Source organism: Corvus kubaryi, unplaced genomic scaffold (assembly GCF_017639235.1).
Source record: "Corvus kubaryi isolate FWS band 111438036 unplaced genomic scaffold, C.kubaryi_AGA036_p1.0 117, whole genome shotgun sequence".
NCBI lineage: Eukaryota > Metazoa > Chordata > Aves > Passeriformes > Corvidae > Corvus > Corvus kubaryi.
Genome location: NW_024580654.1, coordinates 36364 through 50373, shown reverse-complemented (window position 1 = coordinate 50373; position 14010 = coordinate 36364). Strand labels below are relative to the sequence as shown.

General features: G+C 45.9%; 1 protein-coding gene and 1 long non-coding RNA gene across 2 annotated transcripts in view; one reads left to right on the top strand and one right to left on the bottom strand.

Moving 5' to 3' along the window:
* Positions 1 to 341, top strand: part of LOC121661546 — a 600-nt gene extending 259 nt beyond the window's left edge. Inside the window, exon 2 of the long non-coding RNA XR_006015015.1 lies at positions 16 to 341. This is a non-coding gene — a long non-coding RNA (uncharacterized LOC121661546). The remainder of the gene's footprint in view (positions 1 to 15) is intronic.
* Positions 1 to 14010, bottom strand: part of LOC121661446 (butyrophilin-like protein 9) — a 51347-nt gene that overhangs the window by 10701 nt on the left and 26636 nt on the right. The gene's annotated exons all lie outside the window — the stretch shown is intronic.

Here is a 14010-nt window from a genome sequence, read left to right as displayed (position 1 = left end):
TACACCTCAAAGAAGGTTGAATAAAGCCTTGTATGTTTATAATTTCTCGAACAGCTCTGCAGAAGAGCCTGACCTCCCCATTTACAGACATTTCTTGAACAACAAAAAAGCAAAATTGAAAGAACACCCCCCACTTTTAATTAAGAATTTCAAATCAGGAAAAATAGAAAGACCATATGATCTTATAACATGGGGAAAGGGGTTTGCATGTCTCTCCACAGGTGAAGGAACCAAGTGGATTCCAGCAAAGAACGTGAAGCTGTACCACACATCAAAGCCCGTTGTCGGTTCCACTTCAGCCAGTGACCCCGCGAGTGGAAGCCGAGAAGCCAGCACTGAAATGTGAACTAGGCAGAACCACTGAGAGAAGATTGTCTGCCAGAAACAGCTCAAGAAAAGAATGGAGTTTTAGCATTATTTGTGCAGATGGCATGTTGCTTTTAACCTCTTGTTTTTGTTTTTGCAGTGAAGCTTTACCTGTGAATCAACCAAAGACAAATGTTTGGGTTACTTTAGCCAAGTCCGCAGGCTCCGACACCATCTGTTTATCCAACCCAAGCCCTGACAAACCCTTCCCAACTTATTTAGTTGAGTGCCTTCCCAGAAGGTTTTGGTAATGTTACTTTTGATTAATATTAGCCATATGATGATCATCACATTTCTCCAACTCCCAGCCTAAGACACATAACTTATATTGATAATTTTAAAGTTGATAAATTTGACCTTCAAATATTAGAAATTTTAGGCACAATAAAGAAGTAAATGCCACTTCTTCTATGATCAGTGACTTGCTGACAGATGAAGAAGCTGTCAAACATGTCACTTTAAAAAACAGAGCTGCCCTTGATTATATTTTACTAGTACATGGGCATGGCTGTGAAAATTTTGAAGGATTGTGTTGTATGAACTTATCTGATCATTCTGCTTCTATCCATAAGCAGTTGCAAAACTTAAGAAATTTAGCTAACCAAATTACAACAGATGAACCATCTTGACTAGACAGTTTGATGGTTGGAGCTTTGCACTTTGGCTGAAGGAGCTTTATAAAATAAGCTTAATTATTTTAGTAGTAATAATTGTGGTTATAGTAGTAGTACCCTGTGTACTTCAATGCATGCAGAAAGTAATGAATAAGACAATTTCTAGTGTTTTAATAGTTCAACACAAAGGGGGAGATGTTGGGGCAGATGAAAGTTTGGTAAGAAAGTTTCACAGGTATGTAGGCTTGCCAGAAAGATCTCTGAATGTAGAAACTGGGGATGAGGTAGAAATGAAAGCAAGTTTTGATATAGAATAAAAGATGTTTTGCTGAAACAGTGATCGCTGAGTAACTGAGAAGGCAAAGGTTGGAGATGAGTTGGAAGGAGATTTTTAGGAGTAGGACAAAGGTATGTGACTGCAAACAAAGACATGTTTTTCACCAAGTAAGTAAGTCTCAAGAAGAGCATAAGTAAATAGAGAACATGTCTTTACCAAAAAGAGAGATGTTGTTGCAGTGGGGATCCTGCAACACGCATATATCAAACCAGGAGTCCCGTGGAAAGGAAATATATATGGACAGACAGATTCTTGATAGCTGTTTCAGAGATGTTTATTTCTCCAGCCGCATGGCCGGGGCTCTGCCGAGGAACTGTTCCAGTCACGGGACCAAGGGTCCTTCTGCCCGCGCAGGGAACACAAACCAACCAATGGGAACGAGGCTGAGCAGGGGCAGGGAAACCCCGTGTCTGTGCCCTCAGGGCCCCTCTCCCAGGGCTACACGGCAGGGGAGGGACCCCAACACCTCACCCGTTTTATTTTAATAAAAGGAGAATGAAAACAACTGGATAAACATAACAAGAACAGTTTCAAAACAAAACAAGCTACCCTCCTGAGTCTTTAAATGTCCAAACAGATTCTCTGGAACATCTTAGGGCTGACAGAAGGGAGACAGAATTCTCTGAGCATGCTTTGTGGGGAAACTGAGGCAGGAGAGGGTTTAACTTCTTCCCTCCCCCTTTTCATCCCCCACTCGGCATTGGAAAGGGATTTTTGGGGAAACAATTGGCAAAAGCATGGTTTTGTGAGGGAAACCATGGGTGAAAAAACGGATTGGGAATACACTGGGGGTAATAGGACATAGGGTAAAAGGGAAAGGTGGGATTAGGAAAGGGAGACTGTAGGGGGGGCTTACAATAGAGATACTGTCTAACATGACTACGATTTTTTGCATATATACTGCCTTTTACAGGAACACCATCAGGCCCAGTGACCTGCAATGCTTGTAACCCTTTTCTACCTCGTATAATTTTGAATTCTACCACCTCTCCATCTCCCAAGCTTGGGATGTATTTTTCAGAGTTATTCTTTTTAATAGCAGTTCTATGCACGAATATGTCTTGCTGGTTGTCACACCTTGTTATAAAACCATAATTTTGCTTAACATTATACCATTTTACTATCCCTAAGGTCATAGTTACTATGATCTTTTCCTTTTTCCGAGTGGCTGCTGTTTTCTGTCTCACTGCGTCTTTGCTCTCTCCTTCGGTCGCTCCCGCGTTGGAATTGTCGGGGCTGCTGGTGCCTGTGCGCTCTTCCCGGGGTCGCGTTCGGGGCTGCGCGGGCCGGGCCGGGCCGCGCCGCTCAGTTCTCCGTGCGTCGCCTCCTCTGGTCGCAGCTTCGCTGCCGATGCCAGGTGCTGTACCCACGTCTCGGCCGGGCCAACAAGCGACGAGTCCCCCATGCCCTGCTCCAGCGTGCGTCTCGGCTGGGCGCGGCTCCGCTCCACCGGCACCGCCGCCAGCCGCTGCCCGCGCGCCGCCCCTCTCGGTCGGGCGTTCACGGGGCTCGCTCCACCACGCGCTGCGCAGGGCCGGGCGGGCACCGCCGCTCCCACCGCTCCACCACGCGCTGCGGCTCGCGTGGCTCCGCCCACACGCGGGAACTGCCTCGCTGCTGCTCGCAGAGCACTCGGTGCACGTGGCCTGGGCCGCACGGTCCCTGCGCCAGGCTTCCCTTCGCCAGGACACAGCTGACATTGCTCAACAGTCTCGGTAACTAAATAATATTCACGAAAATATTCTTCCATCGGCATATATTTTGACTCCAGTATTAACTGTGTCCAAACGGTTTTCCAAAAGCCCTTGGTAAGAATTAAATCCCAAGAAACATAGAAAAAGTTCTTAAACAACCATGCCAGGAAGTGTTTCAGTTCTTTTTGAGCTTGAATCAAGCTAAAATTTACAAATCGTTGTTCAAGAATCATTTTAAGTTTAAGATAAATGTCCATATGCGGCTCTGAGAGCCAAGAGTCTTCCCACGGTTCCTCCATAGTTTAGATATGGAATAGCAAAGCAAAACCAAGAAGAGGAATCCAAAGTTTCCAGGGTTTACTCACACAAATCAGTCGCTTAGGGATCGGGGATCGTTCTGCTCTCAATTCTCCACCATTTGTTGCAGTGGGGATCCTGCAACACGCATATATCAAACCAGGAGTCCCGTGGAAAGGAAATATATACGGACAGACAGATTCTTGATAGCTGTTTCAGAGATGTTTATTTCTCCAGCCGCATGGCCGGGGCTCTGCCGAGGAACTGTTCCAGTCACGGGACCAAGGGTCCTTCTGCCCGCGCAGGGAACACAAACCAACCAATGGGAACGAGGCTGAGCAGGGGCAGGGAAGCCCCGTGTCTGTGCCCTCAGGGCCCCTCTCCCAGGGCTACACGGCGGGGGAGGGACCCCAACAGTCCAGATGAGGGAGAGGATAAGAAGTAGCAAGGAGGCTTGCCACACGGGATAATCCAAGTTTATTGGAGGCAACTCCCAGGAGACAAGCCTCGAGCAGCTCCAGGGAACCTCTTATAAAGGGAGGTGTTACAATGGGAAAGGCTTAACTGGGGACCAATAGAAATCTCTAAGGGAGGGATATGGACAAGGATAGACATTTCCTTGGGCCAATAGCCTCAAGGGGAGGAGGGAAAGGGATCACATGCCCCAATGGGGCATGGAGGTTTAGGGGATTTCCAAAGGGGGAGGTATCTAGAGGGGTAGGGTCTCGGGGGATTGATGGGGACCATATAAGGGTAAACTGGGAGGTTTCAGATGATGGACACTGGACCTTTGGGAACAACAGGAGGGGTTTGGGTGATTGATAGGGAAAGAGCTAGAACAAGGGGAGGAGAACAACCATGTAGGGAGCACCGGGGGAGTGGCTTGGGTCTGGGGCAAACCAACTGGGAATAGGAGTGGGGAAGGTAGGGATGAACCATTGGGGTACAGAAAACTGACATAAAAATACAATAAAGGTATCGCATCACCACACTCCTCTTCCTAAATGGACTGAACAAAGTTATTTGGAAGTGGGTGGCTGTCTCGTTGTGATAATGTTTTCATAGCATGGGCAAGAGAGACTCCTCTTCCTAAATGGACTGAACAAGGTTATTATGGAAGTGGTGAACAGACTGAACATCTCAAGGGTCGTCTTTTTACATTGTCAGTGGGAGAAGGGAGGAAGGTGGGGGGAGGAGGAGAGTTCTGAAGGTGTGGTATAAATTTTATTTCTTCTTTTAGGTCTGTTAATAAACTTCTTTATATTCTTTCAAGTTTGGTGCCTGCTTTGCATTTCTCCTAACTCTTATCTCACAGAACGTAAACAGTAATGAGTATTTTGGGCCAAACCACTACACTACATTGGTGTTCCTGCCCAGTTACAAACCCAACCCACTACAGTCTGTCAGACAGATCACTACCTCTGTTGCTTTTCCCTGGTGTTAAAATTAAGAACCAAATATGGTTTAAGGGAAAAGAGGTTTTTACCTCAGTATTTATTTAAAGATCCTTAAGGTGCACCACTTCATCTAGGTGGAATGCACCGAAATGCACACCAACAATAGATCGCGTATACAATTTATAGGCCGTGCAAATTAGCATATCTATCAAAGATTCCCCAATGAGAGGCTCGAATGAACCCCCCCATTGTGGAAACCTAGAATGCAGAGAGTATTTCTCTGCCTGTTTTGAAAGGTTTTAGCCCCCTGCACAGTACTGTTTCTGACCTTTGTCCATGCGAAAATTTGCCTAGCCTCTGGGAAGAATTTGAATCTACAATGGTGTGAATTAAGTGATAGAATACTATGTAAGATTATCACAGGGTGAAAAATTTAGAGTTTTTAGGTCTATTTGCATAGTAAATAGATAGAAGTAGAAAACCTCAAAATGGAGGATAAGTTGTAGTTAAAAGCTTCTTTCTCCTTCTTCACTAACTCCATATTTTGCAGCAATAGTGGTTTGGGATGATTGGATAAAGAATTCCGCAGTTCCTGTCTACGTGATTTAGGAACATGTTGGACATTGGTAAAAAAGTGAAAATATCTTGCATTTTAAGCTTTCATTGGGTAATTTACCTTTAAAAAGGCTGTGAGATCTTGATAAGTTGTCTTCTTGCTGCATTCTCTGCTCTGTGCTATTTCTAAGCCATGCCAGTGGCTTTGAAAATCCAGGATCTCCTGACCTTGGTGCACAAGGAACAGGAGGAGCCGTGAGCTGCTGGACGGAACACGGACCAGGACTTCAAAAGCTGGTAACAACACCTAAAATCTGGTGAGCTGTCCACTAGACCTATAAACAATAATGGGAGGGGATCTCTCAAAATCAGAGGGAAATGTAATTTATAAAAATTCGAGATTCTTTCTCGGAAGCATCCAACACCTGTTTCCAGGAAGGAACTAAGGATCTGTTGTGCTGGATAAAGGAGTTCCCTTATGCTGTTATTAGGAGACCTATAAGTACCATCCTTCTGGGAAAATGTTAATACTACTCTATACCATACGGCAACTCTAAGAGATGAATTATCTCTGAGGCTACTAACACCTGCTCGGGAGATCTATGAACTAATTAAGAAGGCAGCGTTTTCTACTTCCCCTAAACAGGACCTTTTCCAAAACCCCTTATTATTACCCCGACGCGTTCCCCTGGGATCTGGGACCCCTGAAACAACCGCGGAGCGTGCACAGGAATCTGTGCAGGCGGCAGAAGGCTGTAAAACCTCGCTCACAGCCTCGAGAGTCGCCGGGACGGACATAAAACCCGATGTTCGCGTAAAGATCCCCGCGAGTCTAAGCAGAGGCGTTTATTCGTCCCTGCGGACGCCACAGGCGGGGGGGGGGTGGGGCGCGGTTACGGCGCAGACAGAAAAGTCTCTTCCACCGGACCCAAAGTTAAAGCTTTTAATTGGTCCAAAAGAGGAGGATGAGACAGTGATTTTTGAGTTTTTTCCACCCGAAGGTGAACGGGGGGGGATGGGGTATCCTTTACCTGCTCCCGGGAAGCGGAGCTCGCCCCTGAAGGCGTGGTTTCCCAGCCCCTTCCAGCCCGAATCGCGGCAGAGCCACCCGTAGCGATTCAGACGGCGTAAGCCCCTACCCGTCGATTCGGGGGTCCTGCCACCCGACCAGCCATGCGCGCATCCAGGGCCGGTCCCGGAGCCAGCGCCCATCCCCGCTGCGGCCCCGGCGCGCCCCGAGGCCAGGTTCACTTCCGCGTTCGAACTGCGCGCCGGCCTCTGACGTCATGGCGCCCGCCGCAGCCGATTCCGCTTTAGACCCTCCCGCTCCCGCGCCTGCGCCGTGCGGCTCGGCCCGGCCGCCCCAGGAGCCGCGGCTGCCCCGGTAACAGCGATCGGCTGGGCCGCAGCCGGTTCTCGGCGGAACCCACCCCCACCCCTGGCTCCAGCCACGTTCCCGGCCCCCGCCAGGCTGCTGTACCAGTGCCCAGCCCCGGCATGTCTGGCCCTAACCCATCCCCAGCCCCGGTCCCGGCTGCCCCCCCACGCAGTGCGGGAAGGAGGCGGCGCAGCCGTGGCGCCGGCTTGGCCCGTCGGCTCTGCACCTACAGCCGGCAGTACGATTCCTACGGCAGCCGCAGCCCCACCGGGAAGCCTTCAGCAGCTGCTGCTTCAGCTTTCAGCCTTGCATCGTCTCAGCCTACGTCTGCAGCGCAACCAGCCTCCACCATCCCACCAACAAAGCCATCTGCTGTTCAGCACCACGCTGCAGCAGACCTTCAGCCCACTGGATCGGCATGACAACTGCAAAATGTTAAACCTTATATTACATAAAGCACAGGACAATTAAGCACTATCCTATCTCCACAAGAAATGAAGGACTTTTTAAAATCTGTTTTAACTCCTTGTCCAGGACAACAAGATCAGGCTTATATCGTCCCTGTTGTAAGGGAAGTCTCGGATTGAGACATGTAATTTCAAGCACATTCTCCACAAACTTTTCACGGATATTTATCTGAACCTATGGGACCCTTTCCACCAGAAGCTCCTGTTCAACATCTTAGTTGCGAGGATATGGTGAGTGTCACAGCTTCAGAAGGCATTCCTATATCTTCTCAAGCCTCGTCTTATTTTTCTACCACAGGCAGTGCAGTTTAAACTTTTTCCATGCCTGTTTCAAAACTTTATTTTCAACAACAACAACCCTCGAGTGCTTCATCACATCACCTTCATTTTCAGGTTTCAGATGACTTCGTCCGTCATCTTTTTTCCCAACTCAGAGAATGTGCTAAAGATTCAACCTCAACAGGTTGGAGCACTGGGTCCCCATCCCTCAAATTTCCTGCACGGTGGCAGGTCCCCACCCACATCCACTGTACATACTCCTCCCATGTCTACATCATTGCCACCTGCGATGGCAGGTTCAGCCAATCCTCCCTTGTTCCCTCACCGTGCACAACCACAGACACCCTTCCCTATTCCTCATCAAGGAGGGGGAGGAGAAGATGGAATGCATGGATTCTTCGGTCAAGAAGAAACTGCATCCAGGCAAGTTACAAATCCACAGGATACTGTTACGGATTTGGTTGCATTCAAGATATTCGTCCAGTTCATCAGACTGGGCACGTATTAGGAAACAAGGACTCAAAGAGAGAGACTTTACTATGGCAGAAACAGATAGCATTGTAATGCCAGTTACATATGCCAGAAAAGATCAAAATCCTGCATGGCATCCTTTGAATCATCAAGTCATGACAGAAGCATGCAGTAAGGTGTGCACACCTCAGCATATTGCAACTATTCAAGCAAGCATTATAGGACAAGAAATCAGAAAAAATTCTTATAGCGCGAAATGAAGATCTTTCAAAAAGCCTCGCAGCGCTTCGTTCAGATCTAAAACAACTTAACTTCAGAAGTAATGGCAGCAGAATTCTCAAGAAGGCCATGCTTCAGGTGTAGAAAATTTGGATACATCAAAAGATTTTGCCCTGAGTCTGCAGAGGATACAGGAGTACCGAATCACTGCGCAAGATACAGCGCTTAGAACCTGCTTCAACAATCTGCAGCATCTACAGTAGCTCTTAGGAAAAATTAATTGAAACAGGACAATTTTGGAGAACACTAATGATGGATGTGCTCCAGTTTTTGACTTGCTAAGAGGAGACTGTGACATCATGTCTCCAAGGACTCTTACTCCTCTTGAAAAGGAGTAAGGCTCTTGACAGAATGGCAAATGGCAAATGCTCATTTTTTGGGAAACATAAAAATATTCATCTGCCAGTGAATATATTTTCCTATGCGGTATTTGCTTCCCTGCATACGGGAGAGATATTAGAACATGCATATCAGCATTTTCTGCAAGCATTTGCATCATTAGGTATACTTTAAAAGATAAAAACAAACAATAGTCTAGCTTATATAGCAAAAGAGCTACATTAATTTTTAATGAGTCAGAGTGCATGTCACTCCTTCAGCATTCCTCATTCTCCTACAGGGTAAGCAATCATTGAAAGAACACACCAAACTTTAAAAATCCCCTTTTGGTTAAACAAAAAAAAAGGGGGAGGCAGAGGCTACGCCTCAAATGCGCTTGAATGAAGCACTGTACGTTTTAAATTTTTTAAACAGCTCTTTTGCAAAACCAAATTCGCCTATAATTAGACATTTCTCCAACACCATATAGGCAAAGTTAAAGGCAAACCCTTTGGTTTAGATCAGAAATCCAGAGACAGGGAAAATTGAAAGTGCATTTCAACTAATAACCTAGGGCAAAGGGTATGCTTGTGTCTTAACAGGTGCAGGACCAAAGTGGATTCCAGCAAAGAACGTGAAGCCCGGCTAGCTCAGTCGGTGGAGCACGCAGACATGAATCAGTGTCAACACCGTTGTTGATGCCACAGACATCAGTTTTCTTTCTGGGCAAGACTTGTAGACTGAATTTTATGCAAAAGTGTGAGAAAATTAAGGGTGTAAATTTTGTATGTAAGAGTGTGGTATAAGTTATGTTGCAGATCAGAGATTCCTATGTGGGATAAAGCTGTTGAGAATGAAGCTGAATCAGGTATTACACTTCTGCCTTATCATCTCACTGATTGCCTTAAGCAATGCAGCTTTCCCAATGAAACAACCAAAAGAAAATGTCTGGGAGACTTTGGCCAATGCATCAGGCCTAGATACCATTTGTCTCACTCACTCAAGGCCAAAGAAACCATTCTCAACATGTTTGGTTGGTTTACCAGCAGACAAGTGGCCAATTTCAAAACATGCCCATCTGAAACTTTCACGATACAGTTCGAATCCAGTGGAAAGTTGGGATGTTTGGACCAAATCCCTTCCAGAGGCTCCTTACGAACCTCAGGAATTGGAAATTCTTCGTTCAATAAAGATGGAGTTTTGTGTAATACTTAGTTCTCCAGGGTTGAAACAAAATAAAAACAAGATAATAGATGCCACTCCAAATTACAAAATATATAGAAATGCAACATCTTGGTGCAATTCGACAGTAAAATGAACACACCGTCCAACCAGGATCCATTACAATTGCCACGAGGGATGTTTCTCATTTGTGGGGACAGAATTTGGCCTGCAATCCCCTCAAATGTCAGAGGTGGTCCATGGAGCTTTGGAAAGCTTTCTTTGCTAACGCCTAATGCAAAAATGATAAAAGAACATAAGAGTAGGGAGAAAAGATTTGCTGAGTAATATACATCTGATTGTAATGACAAATTTGCAGCTTGGAATTTTGGACAAAGGTTTTCTGCAGCTCTCCTTTTACCTGGTGCTGCTGCAGGAGCAGCCTTGAGACAATTGGATCAATTGGGCTGTTGGCTAAGTGAGAACTCTCGTGCTGTCTCTCTCGCACTGAGCGACGTGTTAACTGATGTTCAGAGTGTGAGACAAGTGACTGATAAACAGAGCAACAATTGATTATCTTCTATTAGAGCATGGACATGGATGTGAAGAATTTGAAGGTATGTGTTGTATGAATTTGTCAGATCATTTGAAATCCATCCATGAAAGTATACGGCAATTAGAGGATGGAATGGCTAAACTTGGAGAAGAAAGCGGATCATTGTTGAACGATTTGTTCAATTGGTTTGACCTTACACCCTTATGGAGAAAAATTTTGAAGATAGGTTTGTATGTATTGATTATTGTTGTAGTTCTTTTAGTATGTGTGCCTTGTATACTTCATTGTGCTGGACAAGCCATGGACAAAGCTGTCAAAGAAGTGGTTTTGGTTCAAACAGGAGGGGGAGATGTGGGAACCTAGAATGCAGAGAGTATTTCTCTGCCTGTTACGAAAGGTTTTAGCCCCCTGCGCAGTACTGGTTTTGACCTTTGTCCATGTGAAAATTTGCCTAGCCTCTGGGAAGAATTTGAATCTACAATGGTGTGAATTAAGTGATAGAATACTATGTGAGATTATCACAGGGTGAAAAATTTAGAGTTTTTAGGTCTATTTGCATAGTAAATAGATAGAAGTAGAAAACCTCAAAATGGAGGATAAGTTGTAGTTAAAAGCTTCTTTCTCCTTCTTCACTAACTCCATATTTTGCAGCAATAGTGGTTTGGGATGACTGGATAAAGAATTCCGCAGTTCCTGTCTACGTGATTGAGGAACTTGTTGGACATTGGTAAAAAAGTGAAAATATCTTGCATTTTAAGCTTTCATTGGGTAATTTAAAAAGGCTGTGAGGTCTTGATAAGTTGTCTTCTTGCTGCATTCTCTGCTCTGTGCTATGTCTAAGCCATGCCAGTGGCTTGGAGTCCTTAGATAAGAATTAATAAACACCTATGTGGAGACTGAGAAGCATGAAGTCCCATTTGCCTCCTTTTTTCTCTTGGCACAAATCTACATGTCTCCCCTATCAGGGAAGACAACAATTAATGATGTGGACAGCGTTACCCCATCCTGGGGAATTCCCCCCTGGATGGGCCTATCTTAGTTTACAGGATGTTCTAGGGAAGACCTTGGTTTCTCAGGATAGCATAGGGCTTTCTGGCCTCCCACTGCGAGGCCTCCAGGATGTTTGGTCTCCTGCCTCAACAGAATATTGGGTCTAAGCTAAGTTATCAGACTTAAGGAATGACAAGTATGCATGCTAAAAGCACTGGAGATACATAAAAGCTATATAAAAGGGTATATAAAAGGTATATATAAAAAAGGCAAAAAATCATCTTGGCATCACCTCTAGCATTAAAAAGAAAAAAAGGATAAAAATAGTATGCGACTCCCTTCTGAGGGGAGCAGAGGGTCCTGTATGTCAACTGGAACCATCCCACAGGGAAGTCTGCAGCCTCCCTGGGGCCCGCACATGGGATAGCACCAGGGGGACTCCCTGGGCTGATTTAGCCCTCTGATTATTGCCCAATGCTTATACTCCAGGCTGGCAGTGACGAGATGGAAAAGAAGAGCACCAGGGCAATTAAAAGGGACTTCAAGGCTCTCTGTCGATTGGTTGATGGGGCAGGAGCACAGGTGGTGTTCTGCTCAGTCCCTTCAGTAGCAGGGACAAATGATTAAAGGAACAGGAGAGCCCACATTATCAACAAGTGGCTTAAGGGCTTGTGCCACCAGCAGAATTTTGGGTTCTGTGATCATAGGGCAACATTTATGGCACCTGGCCTGCTGAAGCCAGATGGGCTCCATCTAACCAACAAGAGCAAAAGGATTCTAGCCCATCAATTGGCTGGACTCATTGAGAGGGCTTTAAACCAGGTTTGAAAGGGGAAGGGGATGCTACCAGGCTCTCCAGAAATGAGCCCAAAGGGGGTAAGCCAGAGTCAGCAGCCCAGCTGAAGTTCATTTACACTAATGCACGCAGCACGGGTAACAAACAAGAGGAGCTGGAAGCCATGGTACAGCAGCAAAGCTGTGATGTAGTTGCCATCATGGAAATGTGGTGGGATAATTTGTGTGACTGGAGTGCTGCAATGGATGGCTACAAGCACTTCAGAAGAGACAGGAGAGGGAGCAAAGGTGGAGGAGTGCCTCTCTATATTGGGGAGGCTCTCAAAGCCATGGTAATTGAGATTAATGGTGATAAGGTCGAGTGCCTATGGGTAAGAATCAGGAGAAAGGCCAACAAGGCCAACATCCTGGTGGGAGTCTGTTACAGACCACCCAACCAGGATGAAGAGGTGGATAACTTATTCCATAAGCAGCAGGAGGATGTTTCAAGATCACCAGCCCTTGTTCTTTGTTGGAACCCAAAGTGCAGGGAATGTTTCTCTTCTGCCTGTCCTGAAGGACCCATCCTCCCAGGAAAACACTGTTTTTAACCTTCGTCCATGGAGAAAGCTGCCAAGGCTCAAGAATTAGAATCTACAAGAGCGTGAATTAGGTGGTAGTATAATATATAGTTTGTTACAGGGTGAAAAATTTAGAGTTTTTAGGTTTATTAGTATGGTAAGTAGATGAAGGAAAGATGGAGGATCCCTGCCGTTTTTCAGGTCTCTTCCTTCTTCTTCACCTACTCCATTTTCTGCTTTTTGTCTTTTGGTATTTGCTCTGCTTCATGCTATGTTGGCGGCATGTAAATTACTGATAAGATATAATAAACAATCTGAAGACCAAGAAGATCCAAATGTCCCATTCATCTCTTATTCCTGGCAAGGACTTTCTCCCCCATCTGGGAAGGACATGTGGGGGTCGAGAACCTGCACAGTTCTTGTAGGTGACTTTAACCTGCCAGATATCTGCTGGGAGCTCAACACAGCAAAGAAGAGGCATTCTAGGAGGTTCTTAGGAGCACAACTTCTTGTCACAGCTGGTGGGTGAGCCTACCAGGGGAGGGACTATGCTAGACCCGCTGTTTGCAAACAGAGAAGGGCTGGTGGGAGATGTGGTGGTTGGAGGCTGTCTGGGGCACAGTGATCATGAAATTATAGTTTTCAATTTTTGGTGAAATAAGGAGGGGCATGAATAAAACTTCCACACTGGACTTCTGGAGGGCAGACATTGGCCTAGTTAAGAGACTTATTCAGAGAGTACCTTGGGAAGCAGCCTTTAAAACAAAGGAGTCCAGAAAGGATGGTGTACTAGTTTGAAAACAAAACAGTGGGAGGCACCAAGTCAGAATAACAATTTAATAGGGAAATTAAAAAAAAAAAATGAAGGCAGAAAATACTGGTTTAAACTGACAGAGTCAGGATACAACCTGACACCCTGTTAGTCAGGATGGCGGTAGCCCTCCTGAAGTGCTGGATGTGGTTCTGTTGAAGCAGTGATCCTGTAGAAAGGGCTGCTCTTCCTCGGAAGGTCCAGTGGTGGCTATGTAGCTCCTGTCCTCTAGGAATCCAGTGGAAAGGTGTCTGTGGTGTTCAGAATCTCCGATTATATCCAGGATGGAATGCTTGGTTCCTCCCTCTGGGTGGAGCATCTCACAATGGGATGATGAGTAATGAGGCAAGGTATTGATGGGCCCATTAACAGAAAGACAGTCCGGAGGGAGGAGGCAAGGAAACACTGCCCCACCTGGTTTCAACAGCTCATGAGGATGGTAATAGAATACACTGCAACCCAGGACAGATGGGCATGCTTCAAAACAGAAATCTTGGAGGCACAGGAACAGACTGTCCCTATGTGCCAGAAGATGAGCCGATGAGGAAAACAACCAGCCTGGATGAGCGAGGAACTTTTGAAGGAACTAAAGGAGAAAAAGAGGGTATATCACGTTTGGAAGGAGGGTCAGGTATCTCAGAAAATGTTTAAGGGGGTTGCTAGGGCATGTAGGAAAAACATTAGA